This window comes from Callospermophilus lateralis, chromosome 3 (assembly GCF_048772815.1).
Source record: "Callospermophilus lateralis isolate mCalLat2 chromosome 3, mCalLat2.hap1, whole genome shotgun sequence".
Classification (NCBI taxonomy): Eukaryota; Metazoa; Chordata; class Mammalia; order Rodentia; family Sciuridae; genus Callospermophilus; species Callospermophilus lateralis.
Genome location: NC_135307.1, coordinates 65,929,327 through 65,945,354, shown reverse-complemented (window position 1 = coordinate 65,945,354; position 16,028 = coordinate 65,929,327). Strand labels below are relative to the sequence as shown.

The 16,028-nt window shown below is 38.1% G+C and overlaps 1 non-coding gene across 1 annotated transcript; it reads right to left on the bottom strand.

The window, feature by feature from the left end:
• Positions 1-11,860: 11,860 nt before the first annotated feature.
• On the bottom strand, positions 11,861-11,933 carry Trnaa-agc (transfer RNA alanine (anticodon AGC)). Its single transcript has one exon. It is a non-coding gene; the product is annotated as a tRNA-Ala (tRNA).
• Positions 11,934-16,028: the final 4,095 nt, after the last annotated feature.

Sequence of the window (16,028 nt, the reverse complement as noted above, 5' to 3'; positions counted from 1 at the left end):
AAAGAAAAGAACCTATAGAGTGAAATTGTATTGAGTGATTTGAGTGAATAAAGCATTGAAAAGGGCATTAGTGCATGGAAATTCTTCATTTCTCCCCTCGACTGCAGATGTCATACTTTTGCCTATCACCACAGGCACTAAGGATGTGACAGTGACACCCTTTGGTGCCAGTGGGGTAGAAGTTGGAAGCATCATTAAATTGACAGGGTTGGGGACAAGTACTGCGACAAAGTTCTCCCTTGGAGAGCTAAGAACCATTAGGCAGATTTGGGGTTTCCTCTGGATCAACAGTCTCTTCCGACTCTGGTTGAAATAAAGAGTATTTACTTACTACCTTTGTGACTTATGTTTGTGCCTCAATGTTCTCGTCTCTAAAATGGGGATATTAACATATCTACTCAATAGGAATGTCACGGGGATCTGTTAGTATGTGTATTTAAGGCACTTAAAAGGGTGCTTGGCACAGAGCAAATGGTATATAAATATTAACTACTATATTTATTGTTGTTGCTGTCAAAAGGAGCCAGGTGATGACCACAGAGATAGGAGCCTCAGGCAAGCCTCTGGAGCTGAAACTAGAAAGAATTACAGCATTTGCACAGTTTCCCAGATTGCCTAAGGCTGCACATGAGATAATAGCTACAAAACACTCTGTGCTTCCCTGGGAGGGGTAAAATATCCAGCTTCATCTCTAGAATACAAAGCAATATAGAAGCAATATATTACTCTAGGCACTGAGTCTACGTAGACCCTGCTCCTAGGTGGTTGACACACCCCTAATGGCCATGATTTGAGGGATCTCTACTCATCTCCTATGCCTCCAACTTCTGTACTTCCATATTTGAAGTTGTGTAGTCCTGGAAAAGTTACTTCATCATCTGTAAAAGCGAAGGTACAGACAGTACCATCTTTATACAGCATTTCAGAATCAAATGAAATAGTGTTTGTAATGGTTGGACAAAGAGTCTGGGATCCTCTGAACATTCGGGAACCAGTGATGATGGTGGTTTTTACTCAATTTTCTTTTTTTTTTTTTTTTTTTTTTGCGGAGCTAGGATTGAACATACTAAGCAAGCACTCTACAACTGAACAGGCCTGAGTACTCAATATAATGTTTCATAATAAAAATAATGAAATATATAAAAACTTTCAAAAACTAATACAACGAACACCTTTATATACATAATTCAGGTTAAAAAATTGTTTTATCTATGGCTTTGTCAATTTTTCTTTTGCTGTTATTAGTGGTGTGTGTGTGTGTGTGTGTGTGTGCTGTTGTTTTACTATTGTGTATATGCATATATTTTCTCCTTAATAATTTGAAAGTAAGCTGCAAGGATCACAACATTTCACACCTAAATACTTCAGCATGTAGCTTCTCTTAAATAATCATAATACCATTACCACATCTAAAATAACTGGCAATGGTTTTTTAATATTATTTAATATTGAGTCCATATTTAAATTTCTTTAGTTGCTCCCCAAATGTCTTTTATTTCTGTTTTTTTTTTTTTTCCAATTAGTAACCAATCATAGTTCATGCATGTACTGTGTTTTTGTCTCTTTAAAGGCTTTAAATCTAGAATAATTTCCCTGTCTTTGTCTGTTTCCTATTGCTATAATAGGATATCTGTGACTGGAAGATTTATAAAGCAAAATGGTTTATTTGGCTTACAGTTTGGGAGGCTGAGAAGTCCAAGAGCGTCGTGCCAGCCCCTCCTTGCTTCTGGTGAGGCCTTGGTGCTGCATCCTAACAGGGTGAAAAAGCAGAAGGGCCAGTGAGAGTGTGTGGATAAAGCAAAACAGGAGGTGTGGCCTTGCTTTATAGTGACTCATTCTTCCCACAATGAATCCAGTCCTGGGAGAACCATATTAATCCCTCTTTAACAACCTAAGTGCCTCTTCAAAGTCCCTACCACCTCTCAACTCTGTTACACTGGGAATCAAATTCCAACACTAACTTCAAAGGGGACAAACCATATCCACACTGTAACACTTCCCATCCTTTTAGGGGCACTGACCTCTGAAGCAACAAGGCCTTCTGTCTTCTAGAGTTTCACTTTCTGGATTTGACTTGTGGTGGTGTTTTCAGTGAAGTTTTGAAGAAGGATAAAAAAACCCTGGAACTTGAGCTGGAGCCCCTGGGCTGTCCCAAGGCACAGACCTACTGCCTAGAGGGTGTGAGGGAGGAAGGAAACTCAAAAAGAAAGTTCGCTCCTTTTTTTGTTTTTTTTTTTGTTGTTGTTGTTGTTGTTTATTGTAGTAATAAATAAATAAATAAACATATACATATATAAAACATAAGAGTTGTCATTTTAACCATTCTTCTTGTTTTTTTCTTTTCCCCCCCCTTTGGTACTGGGGATTGAACTCAGGGGCACTCGACCACTGAGCCACACCCCAGCCCTATTTTGTATTTTATTTAGAGACAAGGTCTCACTGAGTTGCTTAGCGCTTCACCTTTGCTGAGGCTGGCTTTGAACTTGTGGTCCTCCTGCCTCAGCCTTCTGAGCCACTGGGATTACAGGCATGTGCCACCTCGCCTGGCTTTAACCATTCTGGACTGTGTACAGTTCAATGGCTTTAGGTACATTTATAGTGTGACCATCACCATCATCCTTCCACAGAAATTTTCATCTTTCCTAGCCGAAACACTGAACCTGTTCAACACTAACTTCCCATTTTCCCTTCCCCTTAGTGTCTGGCAACCACCATTCTACTTTCTGTCTTTATGAATTTTCCTCCTCTAAGAATGTCATGTAAGGAATTATCCATTACTTTGTCCTTTTCTGATGGCTTCATTCATTAACAGAATGTTTTTGAGATTCATCCGTGTGGTTGCATGGTCGGCATTTCCTGCATTTTAAGGCTGAATAATATTCCATTATATGTATAGAATATACCTTATTTATAATACATTTATCTGTTGGTGGACAATTGGGCTGCTTCCACCTTTGGGCTATTGTGAATAATGCTACTGTGAACATGGGTGTACAATTATCTGATTACATCCCTGCAAGGCACACTAATTTTTACATTTTGTTGTGGGACTAGAATTCATGCAGCCTTTAATAACAGGTAATTTTAGGAATAATGTTTTTAATCTGATTTTCTTCCCATTATTCTCTCCCTTTTACCAAAAGTCTAATAAAACTACTCCTTCAAACTTGACATCATCTGGAGCATACAGTCATCTACACCAAAAAGAGAAACTTGGGCACTTCTCAGAGTAAGTGTTTCTGCACTGTTAATGTGGTAAGTATATTGATTATAATATCAAAATGTGAGAAGCTGAAAGATCCAAGCTTTTAAAGTCAATAAATGCCAGTGATGCCATTTTAAATCAAACTGAAGGAATTTTTAACCTATTAGGCTCCCATACTTCAGAGGACAGATATTAAATGCATTTTTTCCAATATTCCAAGTTAACATGTGTGCTTTATATCTAGCAACTCACAAAATATGAGAGGAAGCAAGGCAAAGTAGTACAAGTTCTGAACTGGATAAACAGGAGATGGGGATCCAGTATCTGAGGTCTACTGATAATCATGTGACCTGGGGCAAAGCTCCAGATTTATTGTGTTTTAGTTTTCACTTCTGTCAAATGGGAGGAGGCTTCTTGCCCTCAAGTGCTGTGGTTCAGCTAAATGCTAATTCTTTTTTTTTTTTTTTTTGCAAGCATAAATAACAGGGTGTGGAAATGAGAAAGCCCTAAAGTTGAGTTCTAGCTTCTTCACAAATCAATTGGGTAAACTTGGGCAGATCCTTAATTTTATGAGACCATATTTTTTTCAAAAAATTTCCTGCAAAATGGGGATGATAAACATTGCAAAGCAGTGGTAAAGATTATAAATAAAAAGTATGATGGAAGGGCTTTGGGACCTTTGAGGTGAAGTAGCGTCACATGAAAGTAATGACATGAAGAATTTTAAATTGTAAAGAGCTCCACAAATGTAAGGGATTACTCTAGACCTTTCATTGACACCTACAGGACTAAATTACTATATAGTCCAAAGTAGGGACACTAATGTTATTGACTCATACCAACTGAACGTTTTACGTTAAAAATGAATTATAGCCTGATACAGTGGTGAATGCTTGTAATCCCAGCAACTCAGGAGACTGAGGCAGGAGGACTGCAAGTTTGAGGCCAGCCTCAGCAACTTAGCAAGGCCCTCAGCAACTTAGTGAGACTGTCTCAAAGCAAAAAATAAAAAGGGGTGGGGATGTAGCCCAGTAGTATAGCACCGTTAGGTTCAATTTCCAGCATCAAAAAAAAAAAAAAATTATAAATCCTGTTCCCCTCTCCCCAAGAATCTGCTCTCTTTTGGGCCTTGGTATTTCCTCAAATTGCTTTGTATGTTGTGGTGGGCCCTTCCCCACCCCGACTTTGTAAACTTTCAACAGCTGTTTGAAATGCTTTTCTTATTTCACTCCAGAACTTGTTGCAGCATATCTTGTTTCAACAACCCTTTAGCCTGCCAATGGAGCTTTGGTTTTTGCCAGTTGCAATGACTCTAAAGCTCTTTGTCAGTTCTTTTTAGTCTTGGAACACTTGATCAGCCAGTTGGGTTACATGTTACTTTAACCACTGAAGAGCGGATTCCTAGGCTTTGCCATGTTATACAATCTAAAATTTAATTAAGATTATTTTAACAAGTGTTCCTTGCCAGAGCTTCAAATAGTCCCTGTCAACATTTGTTCACTCTTCTATTGACAATCAATACAACACTTTCTTCCAAGGAACTCACTGTGTTTCCAGTTCAAAGGGGGACTCTGTTTGAGGAAAAGAACACAGGAATAGATGAGTTCAGAATTGCACCAATGGCCCCATGGATTACTCTGCCTTGGGGTTAAGGATGGCTTGCTCTGCTGAATCATTAGTATACGTAAGAATCATGTGGAGTTCATAATAAGTGCAGGTTTCTGGGCCCTGACCTAGATATTCCCTGATTAAGAAGTTCTTGAGTGGGTCGTCCAGGTCAGGATATATTATCTTGGCATTATTAAACTATTTAAGTTTAAGGAGTTGGAGAAATGACATACAAGTTCTGGAGTGAAATAAGAAAAGCATTTCAAACAGCTGTTGAAAGTTTACAAAGTCGGGGTGGGGAAGGGCCCACCACAACATACAAAGCAATTTGAGGAAATACCAAGGCCCCAAAGACTTTTCGGACTCTCCCCAGAAGCAGATCATAAGACCTTCAAGTGAGATGTGTCCTCCCTATGACTGGAGGAAGGAGCCATCTGACCTCTGAAGATGAAAGGACAAAGAGAGGGGAGCTGGGGATGTGGCTCAAGTGGTAGCGCACTCACCTGGCATGCGTGCGGCCCGGGTTCGATCCTCATCACCACGTACAAACAAAGATGTTGTGTCCGCTAAAAAATAAATATTAAAACTCTCTCTCTCTCTAAAAGAAAAAAAAAAAAAAGAGAAAGGACAAAGAGAGGAACCTGAATGGTGTGTCCCCCACTCCACTCCACATAGCTCAAACACTTTTGTCCTATCACATGTGTCCACCACTCTTCATTCTTCATCAAACCGACCATAAAAACACTCAAGGTTAACTTCTTTAGGTCTTCATTTTTTTTTTGCGAAAGCTGTCATATCATATAAAATTACATTAAATAAATTTGTCTGGGCTGGGGATATAGCTCAGTGCCAGAGCACTTGCCTAACATACACATAAGACTTGGGTTCAATCCCCAGTAACTGTGAAAAAAAAATCAAAATAAATTTGTATGCTTTTGTTAATCTGTCTTTTGTTACAGAAGCCCCAGATAACAACTCAGAGGGGTAAAGAAGAAAAAGATATTTTTTTCTTCCCCTGAAGTGAATATAAATTTTAAGCATGTTCCTCAGGTGATTCTAATGCAGGGATTCCACAGTTTTAGAAACCTAGTAAAGAAAGAACTGATTTTCCCATTATTTTAAGCAAGATGGCTTTGGACAAACCTGTGCTACTTGTGCTTCAATATCTACATTTATAAATGTCTTTGAAAATAGCAACTGCCCTCCCAACCTCACAGGTTTGAAATAGGAGTAAAATGATAACAGATCCAAACTATTTTGAAAGGTAAAGAGCTCATGCCAATGCATATCCCAGCTGGCAGCCCACCTTCCCAAGACTTGCAGGTGTTTACTTGAGGAAGGGCAGGCTTACCAACCTGCTTTTGTTTCCTCCAGACAGGTTCATCTGGGTTTATTCCTACCCAATCGAGTGCTGCGAGACCACACACATTTCTGTCTGACATTGTGCCAAAACAAAATCAGGAATGACCTTCCTAATAGGCTACATCTCCTTGAAATCTAGGTACATCTTTATCATTAATGATCCCATTAACTTCATGTTCCACAATGTCACATCATTCCTGGGCTACATCGGATTGCACTTGCATCTTCCCTGTGAACCAAGGCATATCCCTGAGGGTTTGCTGTGCAAACCACTACTCATGCTTTGGCTGTGTTTCCTGCTATTGTGTATATCTTTTTGAAGTTTAGAGTCATCAACTTCACATTAATTGTTTCTCCCTCCCTCTATTCTAATCCCTTTGGCAAGAACCTATTCCAAGGCAGTCTACCCGTTTTGGCCACTTTCACCATGAAACAAAATAATGAGAGTACTATTTCCTGGAGCAAATAGACCAAAAGCAGGTCACATTGCCTTTGTCTTTTAGATATATTGAGCAGCCTTCCTGTAAGGCCCTCAACTGCTTGTGGCTTCATTAAACATTCTGCCATTTCTGATGAGTATGTGAGTATTTGCAGTTGCATTGCTCCCCAAGAGAAAAGAGGACATGATTCCTGTCCTAAGGCTTCACAAAGTCTTCCTGCTCTCTTGATCTTTCTCTCTCTCTCTCTCTCTCTCTCTCTCTCTCTGTGTGTGTGTGTGTGTGTGTGTGTGTGTGTCTCTCTTTCACTTTTATTCATTCAAAATAATAATGATATTGATGATTTTTTTTATTGTGTTGCTGAGGATCCAAGCCAGGGCTTTGTTTACACTAAGCAAGCACTCTACCACCGTGTTGTGCCCCCTCCCCCGCAACCCAACAAATAATTATTGATCACTTCATATGTGCCAAATACTAGAGAAAAAGTTTCTACCCCCATGGAGTTCAGGTTCTAGTAGGAAAGACAGTAAATAAGTAAACAAGAAAATTTAAGATTACAGTAAATTTTATGAAGAAAATGGAAAACACTATAGTGTTTTGTAGAGTGAGGCAGAGAAATTGCTATCCTAAACTAGGTATTCAGGAAAGGAAGTGATATCTGAACTGACACCCAAGGAATCAGTCTTGGAAAGATTGGACATTGGAAAGCTGTTAACACAAGCTTTCCCTCATGGTTTCTGTGTTTTTTTTTTTTTTTTTTTTTTTTTTTTTTTGCACAGAAAAGGAAACCATACCCTTATGCTTTTATCACATGACATTATTTTATGTTATTGCCAGGATATATAGACAAAGTCCATTAGAATGAGTCTCCAGAAAGTACAAAGGGAAGGCCTGAATAATTAATCCTAGCACGTGCGAGGGCCTGGGTTTGATCCTCAGCACCACAAAAAAAAAAATAAAATAAATAATAAAATAAATAGAATAAAGGTATTGTGTCTAACTGCAACTAAAAATAAATAAATAAATAAAGAGCCTCATGGGTGATAAAGCCCTAGTAGGATAAGATCTGCATTACTATGTGACCTTCATACCCATCAATCATACAGGAATGCCTTATGAGGTCTAACCAGGCAAGAGACAGAGTGGGGATGAGAAGGGTTTGGAATATGGAGGGGTCCTCCCAGTGCTGAGCAAACCACCTTCCATTTGTTACTCTGGGTCCCACTTGGAAGAATTGAAATGGGAGAAATGAATGGAAAGGAAAATCCTAGAAAACTTTGTGGACTAATTCAGTGAATTTTTAGAATAATAAGAAAGTATCCCAAATAAATCATGAGGTCCTCAGGAGATTCAGTTTCCTAGAATTATAATCAAAGAAGGTAATCCAGGAACTGAGAAAAAATTAGACATACATTCCAATCTTTAGCAATGTAAATCTCTAAAAAAACTCTACAGGGCATCATCAGAGTCTTCACTTGAAGGACACTTCTTAAATTCCCCATAATCTGCATCCAACGGAGTTTTACCCACCAAATTTTCCAAATTGTCCCCAATTCCCAGGACATATATTTATTATTTTTCTTTGTTCACTCTCTCCCTTCCTCCCACCTTCTAATCCCAGTTTTTCTTTCTCTCCCAACTCTTTCTCATCAAAGCTTGCAAACTCATTTGGGAAAGAAATTATCCTTAGAACCCTGCTGTTCAGTGGCAATATACTGTAAGCTGCGTATGTAATTTTAGGTTTTCTTGTAGCCACATATTTAAAAGTAAATTGAAATTAGTTTTAATAATATATTTAATCCAATAGTCTCCAAATACTATTATTTTAACTGTTGATTGATCTAAACTTATAAGCTAAAAAAGTAGGAAGGAGTTTATTTGGTGTTTTAGGAGTTGCATCTCAGGAGGCACAAGTTCAGATAGTTCTGAATCAGTATTCTGAAGAAGGCAAGGAAGCTTGGAGACCTGTACTGAGCAAACAGTGTTGATTTATTCAAGGGAGAAAAATTTGTTTGTGGGAAAACTGTTATAGTTGAGAACAGGTGCTGTATGCCATGGACTATGGGATCAATAGGAGATAAAGAAAAGAACGTGTATATTTAGTGAAAATATCCATTAAACAAGAGTCTAGTAACCTCTTGATATGCATCAAAAGCTGCTGGTCACAGTGTAATTATTCTAGATGCCTGAACTTAATAATCAAAGTTCACATGTCTAGAAAGCTGTTGGAATTGGGCAGTAAGTACTGCTTCCTAATAGTTTCCTGATTTCATTTTGAAAAGTTCTTTTGATGTTTTCAGAATGATTTTCCCCTTTTTTTAAAAAAAAACAAAAACAAATTTGGTTGTTGATGGACTTTTATTTTTTATTTATTTATATGTGATGCTGAGAATTGAACCCAGTGCCTCACACATGCTAGGCAAGCGCTCTACCCTTGAGCCACAACCCTGATTTTCCTTTTATTTTCACACATTAATGAAAATTTATTGAGATATTTTATATTTTTCATACTATGTATTTGAAATCTAGCATGTATTTTACATGTATATCACATCTTACAATAAACTAAGAACATTTCAAGTGCCTAATAGTCCCATGGAGCTAGTGACTAACATTTGGACAGTGAACCCTCATAGGGTAGGTAAATGGCAAGGGAGGAGGAAAGGCAAATTTTCACAAGTTAGTGTAATGGTGAAATGATAAGAATAAGGACAGTGTGCTGAAGTTTTCTTCGAGGCAAGTGTATTCAATTTTATATTTTGAGATTATATCTGCCAAAGTGAATGGTCCTCGTAGAAATAATCATTTTATGAAATGATAATAATAATTGATGGTAGTCTTATTCTTCTGAATGCCTTCTTTTAATGTGGCTAAATAAAAAGATCATAACTACAGTGCTTCTCCCACTAAAAAAAAAGTTTTACTGGACCATGAAATCCAAATGACAGGAAGCCACTGCTTTATAGCACACAGGGTCTACATTAGCCCATTTAATCACCACAGCTATATGATATGTTGAATTTTTTGTTATGAACTTGTAGGGGAGGGAAAAAAAACCTTTTTTCACTGCCATCCTAGGTTCTCCAGTTTGAGCCCTGGAAATTAAACTGACAAAAGATGGACTCACAAGAGGAAAGCAAACAGCGTTTATTAACGTGCACTGTGTACACATGGGGCGAAACTCCAGGACAAGTAATTCAAAGGGCGTGGTTGGAACATAAGCTTATTTAGCATCTGAACAAAGAAGGATATGTAGAGGAGTGACAAGACAAAGGAAAAGGAGCTATAGTCTTTAAGGGGCAGCAAACTGTGGGAAGGTTAATATGTGAGGGAAACTAATGTAAGATAAGGTTGTTTTGGTAAGGTTTGTTATATAGATTTCTCTTAGTGCCAGTTCTGAGCCTGAGACAGTAAGAGTCTAACCCTTTTAGGCCAATGGCAGGGTGAACAGAGAGATCTATGGGCTACTTCTCAGTTGTCTTCAGCTCAAAATGGTCCTTATGACCAAATGATCTCCTACCAGCAATCACACTTTCGGAAAGGTTGCAAGTACAGTATACAGAACTTTTCCCCCAAAACTATTTAGAGTGAATAGTTTTGATCTGATGTCCTATCACACCCAAAATTTTAGTGTGTATTTCCTGCATTAAGGATACAACCTTGGGGCTGGGGTTGTGGCTCAGTGGCAGAGCGCTTGCCTCTCACACGAGAGGCACTGGGTTGGATCCTTAGCACCACATAAAAATGAATAAACAAAATAAAGATATTGTGTCCATGTGTAGCTAAAAAATATTTTTTTAAAAAGGATACAGCCTATAAAAAACATAAATTAACTATTAAAAATTTAGGAAATTAACCCTGATGCATACTCTCATCCAATACTTCAATCCCACTCAAGTTTTGACACTTGTTTCAATAATGTCTTTAGCCTCCTTCCTTTGGTCTAGAAGAATTGCTTTGTCTTTTTGACTTACATGAAAAATTATTATAAAAATTACAGATCGATGACTTCCCAGTTAGTATTTAGTGGAAAATTACTGAAACTGCAAATATCCTATTCCTCATCAAACTTTTAATTTATGTATTTTGATCTCCAATTGGTGGTTGATTTAGTCAGCAGGTGTCCCTTCAAACTGCTTCCCAAATCCTTTGTCTGACACAACATATTTACAGGTTCATTTTGTCCCTTTTCTGTCCCACTCCAGCAAACAGTCATTTCTCCAAGAAGCTCTTGATGGACAATTTTAGGAGTCAAAATCCGGGTGCTAGGTGTACTCATTAATATTAATATATTTCTGCTTTCATTTTCTCTTGGTTGGCAGAGTTAAGGAATATATGTGTGTGTGAACAAATAAACATACATTTACATCTTTATTAATTTCTCTATTTATATTTTCTATATTGGAAATTGTGAATTCACAGTGATATTTCCAATTCTAACTGAGCATCAAGGAGTACATATTAGTTTTTTCTCTTTCTGTATGTGTATCCCTTCTGGGGAATGGAAGCCTGGCTTTTTTTTTTTTTTTTTTTTTTTTGTGGTGCTGGGGATTGAACCCAGGGCCTTGTGCATGCAAGGTAGGGGAGGGGGGAAAAAAACACAAAACTTTTTTCACTGTCCTCCTAGGTTCTCCAGTTTGAGCTCTGGAAATTAAGCTGACAAAAGACGGAATCACAAGAGGAAAACAAACAGGGTTTATTAACATGTGCACTGTGTACACATGGGGCCAAAACTCCAGGACGAGTAATTCAAAGGGCGTCGTTGGAATTTAGGCTTATGTACCATCTACCAACTGTGCTATATCCCCAGTCCCATGGCCTATTATATATAATTTATTTATACATTTGATCATTCCCCCATATGTATCCAAACTTCTGTTTCTACTGCTGCCTCCTTCCATGCACAAATTCTTTTCTTTTCCCACTTGAGTTCTGAGTCTTATACTTCTCCACATAGGACTTGTCTGTCTTCTAATCCTTAAAATAAATTTTAATTTCTATAATCATGTTTTCTATTTTTTTTTTAAAGAGAGAGTGAGAGAGGAGAGAGAGAGAATTTTTTAATATTTATTTTTTAGTTATCGGCGGACACAACATCTTTGTTTGTACCTGGTGCTGAGAATCAAACCCGGGCCTCACGCATGCCAGGCGAGCGTGCTACCGCTTGAACCACATCCCCAGCCCTCTATTTTTTTTTTTTAGAACTAACTTAGTTCTTCCTTCCTTTTACCTTTTTTTTTCTTTTTTTTGGTGGTGCCGGGGATTGAACCCAGGGCCTTGTGCATGCTAGGCAAGCACTCTACCAACTGAGCTACATCTCCAACCCTTCTTTTACTTTTTAATAGATTGCTGTTCTTGTTTCATGAAACAATTCTTTTCTTATTTTTATAATGGTAATAATTCTAGTTTGTTCAGTTCTCTTCTGCTTCCATTATTATTTCTGGTTCTTCTAAATTCCTTTATACTGTTAGTTTTGGCCTTTGTCTTTCTTGTTGAAGGCTTTTCTTAACCTTCTGTTCCTGTATAAGAATGAGGCACTGACTAGAATATGGGGTGGAGGATAGAGATGCCAGATAAAATATAGATAACAGGTTAAATGTGAATTTCAGATAAATAATAAATAACTTCTTACTATAAGTATATCCCAAATATTGCATGGAACATTACTCATACTAGTAATTATCTCTTGTTTATCCAAATTTAAAATTTATACAAGCATTCTTTGCTTTTCTTTGTTAAATTTGGTTACCCTAGGAGGGATGTTAGTCAAATAGTGATTTCCTTAAGGGTAATTTTATGAGCCCCCAGTTTTTCTCAGACTAATTTTCTCAGAGATAAATCCTTGAATTTTCCCCTTGGGGCTATAAACCCAGGTACTAATGTGCCACAAGCCAATTGTGGGAAGGGAGCAATAAACAGACTATCTCTAATGTCACTGTCCACCTCTCCCAGCTGTGATAAGTTCCCCTCCTGGACATAATTCTGGAGGAGGGAAGGAGAAGCTGACTGGCAGGGAGAGCTGGAGAGGGAAACCAGAAGTGATTTAAATAGGTTTTATACAAACTTTCAACCAGTCCTTCTGTTTCAAGCCTGCCCAGCCATCGTCCCTTTAGAAGAACAAGTTGTACCCTGTATCGAATCTGTGATTCTGAGACTGATTGATTTTTTTTCTAAGTTTAAGCTTTCCACTTTCTCTGAATATTTATTTCTCTCATTTGCTGTGTCTTTGTCTACTGTTCTTTTCATTTTTGTGGGTTTATGTCATTTGAAAATTCCTTTACTTAATTTATTTTGTGAGTATAATGATAAACATGAGCATCCAATCTGCCATGTTTAACTGGACAACAAGGTTTTTTTTCTGTTTATTTTATTGACTAATGTACCCAGAGGAGGAATAGTCTCTAATGTATTACATATTCTAGTATGCTGGGAAGGAGGTGTTTGGATTATACCCAGAATTTTCCCCTAATTTTCTTTTCCTCTGCTACCAGTGAAAGACCACAGGTGACTCTTATATGAATTCTTTGACCTTCAGACTTGGTATTTTGGCACCATCAGCTCCCCAAGGAGGACTGGTCTATAGCACCTATAAATCTTTACTGTTAACCATATGAATTTAAAATCTAACCATTCCCTGAAAGTCTGTGACTTAGAGCAATCAATTTAGATAAGGGCAGGGTTTATTGTTTTTTATGGCCTTATAATAAGTACTGTTTGCTCATGATAATTGGTTTACAAAAGCTCTTAAGTCACTAATAAATAAGTAGCTGGAGTCATTTGTTAAGTGGAGGGTGAAGAGTCCCAAGTCCAGAGAATCCTGGTCCTCACCTAGTTCCTCAGACATACCCTCTGAGAAGACCAACCCTAGGAAATTTCAAAGGTAGTCTGACCACTTAAAAAATATTAGTTTTGCCAATTTATCATGTTGTGATTGAACTACACATTGGTGTGGAGATTAGCCCAGTGGTACAGAGGTAGAGTGCTTTCCTAGCATGTGCAAGGCCGTGGGTTCAATCTCCGGTATCTGCCTCTCCCACAAAAAAAAAAAAAAAAAAAAAAAAAGAACTCCATGCTACATGTGGCAAATATTATAGGCAGTAAAATTCAAAATGATCATCACCATAGTCAAGGAATGGAAATGAGTAGCAACAGGAAGTAGTACTGTCAGCTCTCCCTACACTTGGCCCCATTTTACAGATAATAAAATACTTGTAGCAAGTAAGTAGTGTCATTGGTATTCAAACTCATAGTTGTTGGACACTGTCTCTTAGAGAGTTAGACCCTCTTTGAATTAAGAGTCTTCAAGGGGCTGGGGATGTGGCTCAAGTGGTAGCACACTCGCCTGGCATGCGAGGGGCACTGGATTTGATCCTCAGCACCACATAAAATAAAATAAAGATGTTGTGTCCATCGAAAACTGAAAAATAAATATTAAAATTCCCTCTCTCTCTCTCTCTCTCTCAAGAAAAAAAAAAAAAGAATCTTCAGAGCATGGTAGTGCACGCCTGTAGACCCAGCTACTCAGGAAGCTAAGTCGGGAGAATCACTTGAGCCTAGGAGTTTAAGATCAGTTTGGACAACATTGTAAGACCCCTGTGTCAATCAATCAATCAAATAAACAACAACAATTAAAAAAAAAAATCTGAAAGGACTGTATTGGTTCTGGAAAACATACAGTAAAACTAAAAAACTTTTTGCAGAAGGAAATTTCCAACTCTATTTTCAAAACATGATTTTCTACATTATTTCTCTAGCAGATATTATAGGATAGCGGGGCTGGGAAGACAGTTGTTTTGATGAAATGATAGAGCAATCTACCATATCGTGAACTTGATGTTAGTATCAGCCAACAAAATCAAGAATATGTGATTTCCAGGCAAGAACTGGAAATCTCTCTTGGTTAGGTTCACAGTTAAAGAGCACTGATTTGTATACATGTATTGCTGGGAATTGAACCCAAGGCCTCGTGCATGCTAGGCAAGAGCTACACTCTGAGCTAATTCCCATTTGCACAGGTTTTCCTTCATAACTGACAAATTCATCTTCAGGAAAATCAAGAGACCTCTTCCCCTAATAACAACAACAAAAACCCCCCAAAAACCCTCCAAGCTCAATGGAACTCAGACCTGAGCCTGGAGGTGACTCTCTATCACCTCTAGGTGGGGAGAGATTGGAGAGAGAGAGGAGTTCCTATGAAAACTTTCATGTGAAGAGAAAAAGATGGATACCTATGTATATCACTCTCAGGTAGCCAGAAGGGTCTGGAAATATAAGATTTTTATGTTCATTTTAATTGTTTTGATGTCTTAACCTAATAATAAATTGTCAGTAAATCACTTTTATGCAATAATAAAAGGTGCATAAAATGTTACTGCTTCTTCCTATTCAGGACCCCCTCCTCAGCTTGGAGTGTTATTGAGAAACATTTCATTCAGGTAAGTTGGCAGTTTATCAGAGCATAGAGGACACCCTGACAATTACCCTCCATGCTGCAGCAGACAATATAAAAATCCTCTAGGTCCAAATTCCCTCTGACTCCCAAGAGCATATCTTGAAGAAGGAGCAGCTTTGGCATCCCCAAAGAATTTTTTTACCTGATTATTTGGTTAAAAAAGAAAGAAAGCCCATATTCCTATTCTTAGAGGTTAAGAGTCTGTGAGTAGAGAGATATAAGTGATTAATAAATGTGATAAATGGTCATTCTGTGTTAAACCCAAGATGTATGGATTTTTACTTTGTTGTTGGTGGCGATGAGATGGGGTTGCTCTGTTGCTCAGCCTGGTCTCAAGCTCCCGGTCTCATGTGATCTTCTTGCCTCCATCTCCTGAGTAGCTGTACTATAGATGTGTTCCACTAAAGCTGCAAGGTTTTTTAGATTGGGTTTATATAATAACATTCTTGAATTCCTTCCAGTTATCAGTGAAGTCATAGTGACCATAGAAAGCCACCATCCATGGAAAAACAGTCATTCCAGATTTCTTCCATGTGACTCCAGCATGACCTTGCTGATGTTTGATTTCTAATCCCTTGGTTTAAGAGGACAGAAGGAACTCCTTTACAAATTACCACATAGAGTACTAATTGTCGATACTGATTTTGTAAAAAGCAAGTCTTTTTTGAGTCTGTTGCAAATTCCCCAGAGATTTGAATCTATCCTAGTCTGCTCTTCCTACCAAGAAGTGCATGACATCAAAAGAAGCAGTTGTAAAATTAAACAATGATGGGGTGATGCAACTTCAAAGTGGTTGGAAATTCTTGATATAATAAGGTAGTAAAGTCGCAGAGTAAAAGCAGTGACTTGACTTCATGATGACTAATATGACAACCTCAGCACTTCACTTGGTTGCTGTTGCCGAAGGAGGAGGGAGCAGGAAGGCAGGGAGATGAGGGGTGGAGGAGAGCTGCCTCAGTTGTGA